The sequence below is a fragment of the Barbus barbus genome (genome assembly GCF_936440315.1).
Source record: "Barbus barbus genome assembly, chromosome: 31".
In the NCBI taxonomy this organism is placed as follows: Eukaryota; Metazoa; Chordata; class Actinopteri; order Cypriniformes; family Cyprinidae; genus Barbus; species Barbus barbus.
This window is the reverse complement of record NC_136759.1, coordinates 24163181-24175814: the sequence shown is the minus strand read 5'-3', so window position 1 is coordinate 24175814 and position 12634 is coordinate 24163181.

Here is a 12634-nt window from a genome sequence, read left to right as displayed (position 1 = left end):
CATGGCGCCCACAGTCACCAACGGCCGTGTCCCAACCACACTTTTCCATTGCCAGCTCAGGTTTTCCTCTAGAGCTCTGGCTCATGATCAAGCCTTTATTTCAGCAAGGACAGTTAAATGAGATGATGCCGTTTTAGTCTGTTGTCCTTTGCTTAATAACCGTGTTGTAGTTCCAAACTGCTCATAAGACGACATCTTAAGTTTTAATTCACAAATAGGCTTTCCCTTTCTCTTTATAAAACGGCATTATAAAACTGGTGGGTCTGGGGTGGAACTTTGACCAATTACAACTCCACGTGTGCTGCCAGGGGTGTTTGACACCCGCCGCACAAACCGTACTAATCTCTCAGGAATAAGAAGAGTCGCCGCTACCTAATCACTCCCAGCTGCTTACACGGCCATATAAACTCTGGATTAGCACTTGGCAAAGGCAAAAGGGCAGATGAGTCATTCATCCCTCGTACCTGCACCATCACAGGACAAATCGCATCAACACACGCCGCTATTATTCAGGATCTGTGCAAAGGCACCAATTCTAAAAACCAATGTTTATACACAGAGAAAATAGCATGAGAAATCAGGACCCATTCTGCTAACCAGGGAGCGAAACATTATCACAGGAGAACTGCAGGAACTTTACCGTTTATCACAATTAGCCATATGAAGCAACAGTTCTTCAGTTATTACAAGATTCTGAAAAGCACATTTAGCAGGTAGACTTGCAATATTATTACGATCACACCCTATGCCATGTGGGAAAGGGTAACGGCGTTATATGTGGCTGAATGTTGCAGCCGCGTCCTTCAGAGATTATACATATTTATGAGGGCAACGTGCAACCCTTTAATCCACCATGAAATCAATCTGATTAAATCAAATCTGATTACTTCATCTAATTAAAATGGGTTAGATTGTGTGCACAGAATAGGATTTGTTAAATTATCTTCTTTTAAATCAGATTTTCTTTTTTCATTTCATTTTGTCTTACTTTGTGTGTGGAAATGATAGGCAAAGGTCAACGCACAATTTTGTTCAACTCAATGTGCAAAATGTGATGTTCCTGAAAGATCAAACAGGTGCTGCTAAAATGCATAAGTAATAGCTATACAGATTTTACTGACAGCTGTACATCGATTGTCAAATCCACAAATGCCACCGTATCTCTTAGCCCTGTTTTGATCTCTTTTGTAGTTTTTGCAAAATTGAATCCAAATGAACGATTCTTATTTGTTTCTATAATTTCTGTAAGGAAATCTGTTGTTTGGGACACAACAGATTTTTATTTTGTAACTGACCTTATTTGAAGGTTTTCTTTCTATATGTTTCTGACTTGTGGATTGTGAACAATTACTTAATTAAACACCTTGAATGAACTCAGTGATTTGTCTGTGTCCTGTGTATTTGTGTGTATCGGTTCAAATGTTTGCATGGATATTTGATGCAGACTGAATCTTGACATGTTCATAGCTGAGCACTGGTTCGGTCAGGCTGGAAAATCACCTTAAATGATAAGAAAACCAGTTTAGATTGGTTTATCTATAGGGAATGGATTGTTTTGCCCAGTATTTGTGTTTACTATTAGACTATTGTACCATTAGCTCAAATCACTCTTCTATCTTCTATGCAGAGTGTTATTAGTGTGGCATAGTTTCTGCCTATAGAGAGTTTACCAAATCTATGAGATTCCATCATGGTTAAATTTCTGGCATCAAGCATGCCAGTCCATTAAGTCCAGCTGCCAGGCTTTGAGAAAAACTAATGTATGAACTAAAGAATTCTTCAGTTTACCAGATAAATTGATTAAGCTACTGCAGAACATGTTTGGTTGTTTGAGCAGCAGAATGTTATTTGATATTTATTTAATAAAGTTCATCTACAGTGCATGCATTTCCTGAATGTGAATGAGGAACAGACTAAATATGATACCATACTGTATATTCAGGAAAGCCAAAATCAGGAAATAAATACATGTAAATGTGACAGTTGGCTCCAACAAATCTGAGAACAAATGATATTATGTAAAATACATTTTTTTATTTTTTTTACAGAAGATGCTCTTTGTAACATTCCCAGATAATGCTGGGATAACATGGATCATCAGGTTTAGCACAAATTTGTGAAGTCCATGCCAGCTCAAATATTGCTGTCATTAAAGGACAAAGAGTACAAACTAAACACTCACACATTTTCAAATGTATGTCCATGCTCATAAGATAACAAAACAGAAGAATTTTCACTAGTAGTTTCAGACTTGGATCCAGCTGTATGTTGTTCACAAGTAATCAGCCGTGTGCTAAACTGCATAACCTAATCACATATGAGTAATTATAACTACTATAATATCTGGAAAAGTTGTAGTTTCCAACGGCTTAATGGCTGCATTAATGAGTTCATGCAGTTCCCACAGTAGAGCAACAGAAGAGCACAACGGCTTTCTAATAGCAGCGGTCATAGCAGGAATGGTAATTATAACAGAAAGGCTAATGAACTCTCATGAATTAAAGATTGAAGTTGATAGGCATCTCTATTAGTTGAATTAGCTTTCCTGCAAGAGCATTTTCTTCCACATTTGGTGGTTAATTTGAAGCATCAAGCATCATGTGAGTCATTGTGCATATGTGACATAAGATAGTCAGTGTCCTTTTTATTTTATTATACATGTCTGTGTGTTTCATGTCAACCCCCTTCTACTGCCCACAGTCACGTGGTTGTGAGCTGGGATTGAGGGCCTGTTGCCACGGCGATAAGCCAGGCAGTAATATCACTAAGCGCTACAGGGATTATTGTGCGGACAGATGGGTGAGAGAGAGCATCACTTCCTAAGAGTTCGAGCAGAGATCACGGCAAACTCCGCCGACACACGCCGTCATAATCGTTAGCATCACCACCTGCAGCCGCATACATCATCTGATCTCCCACAGTGAAAGTAAATGTCACTATAATCACCTTTGATTAGTATCGTTATTAATGACCATAATTATATATTTGAAACACTGAGAAACCACTTGGAAGTTCAGATTATCATTTCAAAAGCCAACATGAGCACTGATGTGCTATGTAAAGCATGCTCCTCTCGTATCGTGGCACAGCTGTCAATAAATTGTGTATGTGGAGCAGTGAAATTATTATGAGTTCAGTAATGACATGTACATGCACTCTGCTTTCAGATACTAATGACCTCTATTTGACAAACCCGTGAGCAAGAGAAATTGCTTCATTCGGCAGAACAGCTCTCTGCTGGGGTCAAGGTTGCAGGCTTTGCCTGACTGCTCATATTTTCAGGACTAATAGATGATAGATTATAGATGAAGAGGAAAGAGGTTTGCACTCTACTGAAGACTGAAGAGAAGAGAGAGACTAAAAAAGTGCAAAGTGTGTATTTTATTATCATGTTAAAATGCTTTCTCCTATATGCAGAGAATATGTAAAACCTGACATAAAAATGAATAGTTTGAAAAATCTTTTTTTTTTACTAAACAGCTTGTTAAACCTTATATTGAAAAATATTTAAAAAGTTCCCATATGTGTTGTTTGTTGAGTATTATATGTGACCCTGGAGCACAAAACCAGTCTTAAGTAGCTGGGGTATATTTGTAGCAATAGCCAACAACACTGTGTGGGTCAAAAAATTATTGATTTTTATTTTATGCCAAAAACCATTAGGACATTAAGTAAAGATCATGTTCCATGAAGATATTTTGTAACTTTCCTACTATAAATATATCAAAACTTATTTTTTGATTAGTAATATGCATTGCTAAGAACTTCATTTGGACAACTTTAAAAGACAATTTTCGCAATATTTAGATTTTTTGCTGATGTATAAATCTCAATTTTGAAAAATGGACCTTTATGACTGGTTTTGTGGTCACATATTTGATACATCAGTCTTTTATGGCTCATATCGTATGATAGTGAAAACCTAGAGCTCATATTCCAGAAAAGAAAGAATATATATTCAGAGGCCCAAACTGAGTGAAAATATGAAATTTGGTGCAGTTGCTGATAATTACAGTATATGGTCAAAAAGTAAGATGAAATTCAGATAGCTTGTAAATCAATAATATCTTAATAACAGCAAACTACTTGCATCAAATGCATATAAATATCAGCTGTCAATATATTCTATCTAATTTTATGATCAAAGCCCTGTAGTTTTTATTGTGGGGTAATGCATATGATGCAACGCAATGCAATGGTGATTGAGAGATGTGCAAATAAGTCTTCTTCAAAAACCGGTTTCACCTTATTTTGATGGTCTCTTTAACAGATTCTGTTGACTATAATAAGTATTGTTGCACCTGCATATCTACTAACTCTAAGAGTGTTAGTACAGTATTAGTAGACTGGTAGGGTTAGGGGTAAAATAAGTTGACATGTACTTGCAAAGTTACTTATAGTCAGTAGTCTGTTGGGAGACAATCACAATAAAGAGTTAGCAGATATTAATCAGCCTACTAATACTCTATTGAGAGTTTGTTGGCATGTAAGTGCAAGGTTACTTATTGTCAACAGAATGCTCAAAATGGACCATCAAAATAAAATGTTACCCAAAAATCTGATGTATCATATTTGATACTCACATGCATGGATAATCAAGTAAACCTTAGTTGCTTCAGGAAGTGTTTATCTTGAAATATTGGTAAAAATATACAATTTATTCCTAGTTTACTTCATAAAAATAGTTTATAAAATGTTAACTTTAAAACAAAAGGCTTTACATTTTGGGTGGTATTCTGTTTGTTTTGCCAGCAGAAGACAGAAGGAGTGTTCTGGAAACCTGTTTGAAAACAGTAATTATTATGGGCATTAGTAGCACAGAAAGCATACATCACCTATGAGGGAATATTTCATGTTCAGTAAAGTTTTTGGACAGCATCATGTGACGTGTAATTAAGTTGATGTTTTATGAGCACGTTTCAGGGTTAGACAGTGAAGGCTTATATTATGTCTGTTTTCTGTTCACTCAGGATATGATCTTGCGTTTATGGCTGTTCATTGGGTTCTATATCATATTCATAAGTGCTGTATCCTTTTCAGCATCATTTAGTTGTGTATGTTAGTTTCTAGAAAACAATGAAATTGCCTCTTTGTGGATAACTTTAGCACCGAGACAACAAAGGGAGTGAAAAACAAACGTACACAGGATACATAGAGAAAGGATCAACAAAGGGACCAAGCTACATGAAGACAAACTTAAAAATAGGTGGCAGGCATAAATAATACAGAGATGGAACAATAAGAAGCTGAGAGATTTAGAAAGACAGACACTGAGAGAGAAGTGGATTTAGACAGAAAGAACTGCAGTTTGAAAGAGATTAAAACAACACAGCTGCAGCTGCTAAATGGATTTTATTGGCTTTCTTCCAAAACCAGTGAGCTGCCTCATCGCCTACTGCCATAGACAGCTGTCTATCATAACTAAAATGGCATCTCATAAGTGACTGATTTGGAATATTTTGCAGGCAGCAACTGTAATTTTTTCAATGTACATTTCTTTCTTGGTGTACATCTTTGTCTACCATTTTGGATCATTTGATCTTGCAATTCATGCTGAACATTTATGAAGGAAACATTTGATGCTGCCTTAAAATTTAGCCAAAACAATGCCCCTTTTAACATTTTGGAACAGCCTTCATGTTGAGAGTGAGACTATGATGTCTTTAAATGCTGCATAAGTGAGATGAGTGGTAATAGCTGCAGTGAACTACCGCACATGCCAATCAAAAGCAGTGTAGCATGCCACTCGTGTCTCACACACACACACATGCACACTTCCCCCAGTCTGGCAGCAACACTATCACACGACACTGCGCTGTGGCCATGTTTGGCCTGCAACCCTGCCCACACATGCAGAGCGGAACCACAGTGTGCAGTGGGCACGCCAAGATCCGGGTCACTCCACGTCACCATCTCCAAAGCCTTGAGCCCTCAATATAGTCACAGTGACAGCCGTAGCAGAGAGGACACACAGGCTCTCCTGACAAGACTATCCCTCCCAGTCTAACACACACAGACACACACACACACACACACACACACACACGGTTATGTAATCCTGCCACATGCAGCCTGCACTTTTTAGGCCGGTCTTGACTCATGGCTTGGTTCAGTATTCTGTGTTCTTCTGACAGTATTTACTTACATTGTCTAATAATGACTAGTTTATCCCAGAGAGACTGAGAATTGCGCAGACAACAGAACAATATTCTACATAAAGTAACATTATGCTACATAATATGCTACATAAAGTAGCATATAAACTAGTAATATAAACACATGGTAAGAATGTGGTATGATTAAAAACTATATTTATATTGCTGTACTGTAATTCGGCTGGGTTCATTCTGCTCCTCTCCACACTCAGTCCCTGCATTGCTTCCTGGATAAATGTATAGCAGAACAACAGAAAAATACTGCTGCCAACACCAAAACAATTTGGAGAATGAATGAATCAATCAATATCTAAATAGCATCCTCTTATGTGGCCGTGCTACCAGCTTAAGTCATTAAACGTTTTAGCAGATATAAGTTTCAGTGTACAGGTTCCTGAAATGAACCCAATTTAACTTTGAACACTATATATATCTTGCCATTATAAAATAGTTTAAAAGAAGTCTTTATGTAAGAGAAGATGTATGACCTTGACTGTATTTAACTCAGACAGTCATGACCATATGTTGACCATCAGCTGTTATCCTTCCCCATTGAAGTCATTCTCTCATGAAGACCAACAACAGTTGAGACAAGGACAACATGTCCTGTGTGAACATAGCCTCGAAGCTTTTCTGTTCACCTGTCACATCATTCATACTTACTTGAAAATATAACCAATGAGCAATGATACTAATTGAAGCTAAAGTGAACATGACTTTTTTTAGTTTAAATAGATATTTCAAAAGAGAACAGTGGTATAAAGTAAAAAAACACAGCTATTTACCTAAGCATCTGGACTTAGCTTATTATAAAATGCAGGAAAAATCCCTTTTTAACACTGAAAAAGGAATCCATAATCAGGTACCATAACACCACCTAGAAGAGCAACCACCCTAGAAACCACATTGGACCACAAAACCAGTCATAAGGGTCTTTTTTTTTAGATTTATACATCAAAGCTGAATAAATAAGCTTTACATTGATGTATGGTTTGTTATGATAAAGACAATATTTGGCTGAGATACAACTATTTGGAAATCTGGAATCTGAGGGTGCAAAAAAAAAAAAAGTGAAAAAAAATTTAAAAAAAAAAAAAAATTGCCTTTAAAGTTGTCCAAATGAAGTTCTTAGCAATGCATATTACTAATCAAAAATTAATTTGATATATTTTGGTAGGACATTTACAAAATGATCTTTACTTAATATCCTAATGATTTTTGGCATAAAATAAAAATTTATAATTTTGACAATCTATTGATGGCTATTGCTACAAATATACCTGTGCTACTTATGACTGGTTTTGTGCTCCAGGGTCACATATCAGTGGGCTGGCAACCACCATCAACCACCTCATAGCAGTGAGAATTGCACAGAAAAAAAAAGCTCTACTCACATTTACAAAATGTAAATCTAGTTTAACCATAACTTGATGTTGTCAACCAACATGTGCTCTTCATACTGTATTCAAAATGAAAATCGAGTTCAAGCTTATTTAGATTTCACTACTCAACACAGAAATAGTGGGACAAAAACCATGTAATTTAACATCACCTATATTGGACAGAAAGAGTAATTACTTAGTTAAATAAACATGACTTTTGTGTGGACACACAACATTCATCCATAAAGCCAAACTTATAAATCACAGATGGTTTCAATGTCAACTGTTGTTATGATTATCATCTTATTGTTCCGTTGAAAAATTCCAGAGTTATCTATTTACAGATTTATTGTTGAACTAATGTAGTGACAAACTCAACATTTGTCTTTAGAGAAAGTGCACGAAAACTTTCCATGACGACAGACATCAGACATTTATTGCTGTTCATTTAAAGTTTGCAGCAATGTATCCTGACTGCCCTCATAATCAGGCCACAAGAGAGACTTTTTTCATTCACAGTGTTTACAGTAGACTCATCATATGGACACATGGAAGGTAAGAATTGCAGTTTTTTTAAAGAATATTTTCTCCTATCCCAGTTTAAGTAAACTATTTATAGTCTGACCTCCTGAAGAGCATAAACACAGTGGCCCTGGTTCTTTCCAAACATTGCTCTGTTTGTTTGAGCACTCTGACATGTCAACTTCTGGCACATTGAAACGTTTCTAACTCGACTACATCGTTTAATAGTGTGACATTAGTTTAGTTGTTTTTATAATAGGACAGCATTTCTTGGAACATTCGACTTTTTGTTTCAACGGTTAGTGATGAAGTGCGATACACTAAAACAGTTTAACTCATAAAAACTCATAGTTTTATGTGGTTATTTGGATATTTGTCATAAAGGAAAAGAGCTAAAATGATCAAAAGGAGATTTACAAATTTTACACAAGGCTGGCAACACAGTAACCAGAAACTGAATGTTATCATAATTCAAAGTATTGTCAAGGTACTGAATTGTATTGTATTGAAATATGAAGCATGTGTGCATATTTAGTGCATATTATTATTTGGATAATCCTGGAAATATTTGGGGGGCAAACATCTGCAGTTCTACTGTAAAAAATAAAATGGTCAATTAGAATAAATCACTGGCATATCACACATTTATCTAAAATTTTGCATGCATATTCAAATGTATGCATGAATTAATAATGACCCTGAATAATCATATGTACATTTTATATAAATACTGCATTGTTGGATGGATTTCAAGCCAAAAGCATTTATTGGAAATACATTTTTAATTAAAAAGAAGGTATTATGCATAAATGTACTGCAGGCAAAAGTAGTTGCTCTCTGTCAGCACTATAAAAATCAAATTACATATGATAAAAAAAATTGTTGCTGTTTATTGGTTTGTTAGTCTTTTACATGTTTGTTTTGAGAAAGTTCACTCATCAATTTAGTGAGCTCAGGGAATGGAAAATTAAGTTAAAACCTGAATGATTTGTGGCAGTTTTCTTACCTGACTCTTTATGTGAGTTGTGAGTGGTTCACAAAACTGAACATATCATGTAGCTTTCTGCCCCACTGTCATAATAACACAGTCTCTCTGTTGTTCCAGCAGAAATAACCACAGTCCACATGTACTCCAGAGTCGCTCTTGTCATGTTACGCTGTCTGATCCTCGAATGATCAGCTATATTATAAATATAACACATGTATAGTAGAGCTTCATGTCACATTTCACTGATCTGGCATAACATTTAAACAAATTCACTTCACCTTACAGGTATCCAGTGAACTGGTGTCAGGGTCATGAGTGCCCAAGGCTCACCTATACACATGGGGCGCAAAGTGCTGGCCCAACTATGGGAAGAAGGCAAAGGGAGTGTTATGCTTTGGTCAGTGTTGTGCTGGGAAACCTTGGGTCGTTACTCTGACATGTACCACCAACCTAAAGACCACATACACCCCTTCATGTGTGTTCCTTGATGGCAGTGGTGTTTTTCAGCAGGGTAATGCATTCTGCAACACTGCAAACATTTATTTTAAGGATAGTGGTGGAAATTTTGATTCTTTCCAGAGACTCGTTCATTTTTCGTTCGTTCACCAAAATGATTCGTTCAGATTCGTTCACTAACTCGTTCAGTGACCATTTTTCCATATTACACAAATACGTCAGCATGTGCGGCAAAATGTGTTGTTCAACTAACGTATTTACTTGTTACAAAATAAAAACTGATTTGGCTTCATTAAAAAGTGTGCCCTTCTCATTAAATGAATAAAATAAGTCTAAATAAGTGATCAAAGTCATTACTCTTTTTATCTTTTAAATTACACTCTTTTCGGATGACCAATGCACAAGTGTTTTTTTATTTGTTTGCATACTAGGCTAGTTAACATTTAATTGTTTAGGCAGAGATTTACACGTTCAAATCTGAGATTATGTTAAACGAGGAGTTATTCTGTATGTAAAATATGAATATAAACAAGCGTGCACAGTACGGATACCTGTGCTTTGCATCCGCTTTCTGCTGATTGATGAACTAGATTGACAGAATGGCCGACCTACCCGGTCAACGAACTGGGTATAGCTACCAGTTCGTTCAATTCGTTCACGAACGGGAGATCTCTCTCTCGTTCTGGCTCTTTTGAGTCTGAACGAGAGAGAGATCTCCCGTTCGTGAACGAATTGAACGAACTGGTAGCTATACCCAGTTCGTTGACCGGGAGTCACGTGACGCAAATGAGATGGGATGACGTGACGCAAATAATCAATACTGCCATATTTTTTTATGTTTCACAGTTTTTAAACAAACAAAAGTGCATGACATGACTAACATAATGAAATATTTTTTTATTTAAAAGTATGTAACTGTTCAAACATAAAACAACAATAATATAAATAAATAAAACAAAATGATAAATAAAAAAAATAAAACAATAATATAAAAAAATAAAACAAAGAACCAGTTGTTCGAACGACGAACGTAATAATGAGACGAGATGTATGTATGTAACAGTTCATTTGACTCTTTCAAACTCAAAGCAACTCAATGAAGGGCGTATTCGTTCACTAGATTCAACAAATCACATGCTCCGTCCTCGTATCATACTCGAAGGCTATTGGCTCGAGGTTTAGTCATTCTTTGACAGATGAAACGGTCCAGAGCTACGCATGCGCGCAATAGCGGCGCGCTGCGGTGGAGGGAGGAATTTCAGTGAACGAGAAATATGAGTCAATGGATTACGTGAACGAGAATGATTCGTTCACCTAAAAGATTCGTTCAAAAAGAACGATTCGTTCACGAACGTAACATCACTATTTAAGGAACATGATCAAGGTTTTAAGGACAAGTTCAGGGTGTTGCCTTGGCCTCCAAATTTCCCAAATCTCAATATGATTGAGCATCTATGAGATATGCTGGACCAACAAATCTGATCCAAGGAGGCCCCTCACAACTTGTCAGACTTCCCTGTTGAAAAAAACAGCATATGCTGGTTAGGTATATATTGAAGCATGGCTGCTGGTTTGAGCTGGTCCTTAGCTGGTCATGTACTGGTCCTAAGCAACTAGCTCCTGCTCAGGACCAGCTTAGAACCAGCACATAACCAGCACTTGATCAGCTAAAACCAGCTCATGCAGCCATGCTTCAAAACATACCTAACCAGCATATGCTGTTTTTTTTCAATAGGGTTAAAGGATCAGCTGCTAATTTCATGGTGCCAGAAACCACAGCACACCTAGTGGAGTCCATGCCTTGATGCATCAGAGCTGTTTTGGAAGCACAAGGGGACCTACAGGATATTAGGCAGGTGGTTTTAATGTTGTGGCTGATAGGGCATTGGTTTTTAATTTCGGTCCTGGTGCTGCACTGCTCTGGACATTTATATGTCTCCCTTATCAGACACACTGGCTGCATCCGAAAGCTTAAAATGCTGACTTTGAAGGATACATTTCAAAGTAAAAAGATACCAACGCTTGTCCGAATCCAATGATAGCTTCGCTTCCTGTCTTCTGAGACACCTTCAACTGATCGGTTTTTGAAAGCAGCATAGATGTATTCTTTTTTCTGTCTTTGATATCCCACAATCCTCTGCATTCAATTCTGTGACAGCTGAACTAAAAGATTAAATTGGTGTCTGAAAGTTGAGGTCGGTGGTTAATTTGTGTAAATGTAGGTTTTTGACCAACTTTTTCCACTTTTGATGTCATTTCCAGCATTAAATATCCACTTCGTTATCACCAAGGTTCTCTCTATTTTGCTGTAGATCATTGAGCTATCGTGCTGCCTATCATGCTGAAGTACCTTCAGTGCACAAAAACCGCCTGCAAAATCATTGTCTGATAAGGCATCGAGTCAGCTGCCTAAGCTTTCAGACGCAGCCTCTCAGTTCAGTTCATGGAGTACTCTTCTAATGAGCTGATTATCTGAAGCAATCTGATCTAAGTAAGAGAGCCATACAAAATGTGCAGCGCTGTGGGGTGTCAGGAACACAAATGAGAAGCAGTTGTATAAAATTATAACATTTTAAACAAATAAACTTTTAGAAGTTCTAAAAAAATAAGACATTTTGTTTATATTTTTTGATTTAAAGAAATTGAAGACCCACTTTATGTTCTCAATCTCACTGTTTGTATGTTGTACATATATTTGAAAAGACCTGCATGTAAATACATTTGTAATTATTTTCTATTACATCTATAATTAACCCTACTCTACCCTTAAACCCACCTTTAAACATGTACATGTAGTCTAACCATAAAACAAAACCTGTTCCTAACCTTAACTGTATCCCAACACAACATCAGTACATTTATGTAAGTACTTCTTCTTTTTCCAAGAGGACATTCAATTTAAAATAAAACATTTATATAATGTTACATAAAGTATGATTACTTCCATTTCAAATAAACTTGCATAAGTATTATTATGCATTCTAGCAATTGGTTGACTACATTTAGGCTATATTCATTTAGCTAATGCTTTTCTCCAAAAATACTTTAAAATGAAAACCATAATGAATAGATTACCCAGAAATGAAAAATTGCTCCTTGACTTTTGCAGAAGAAACTGGTGTTTATTGCAG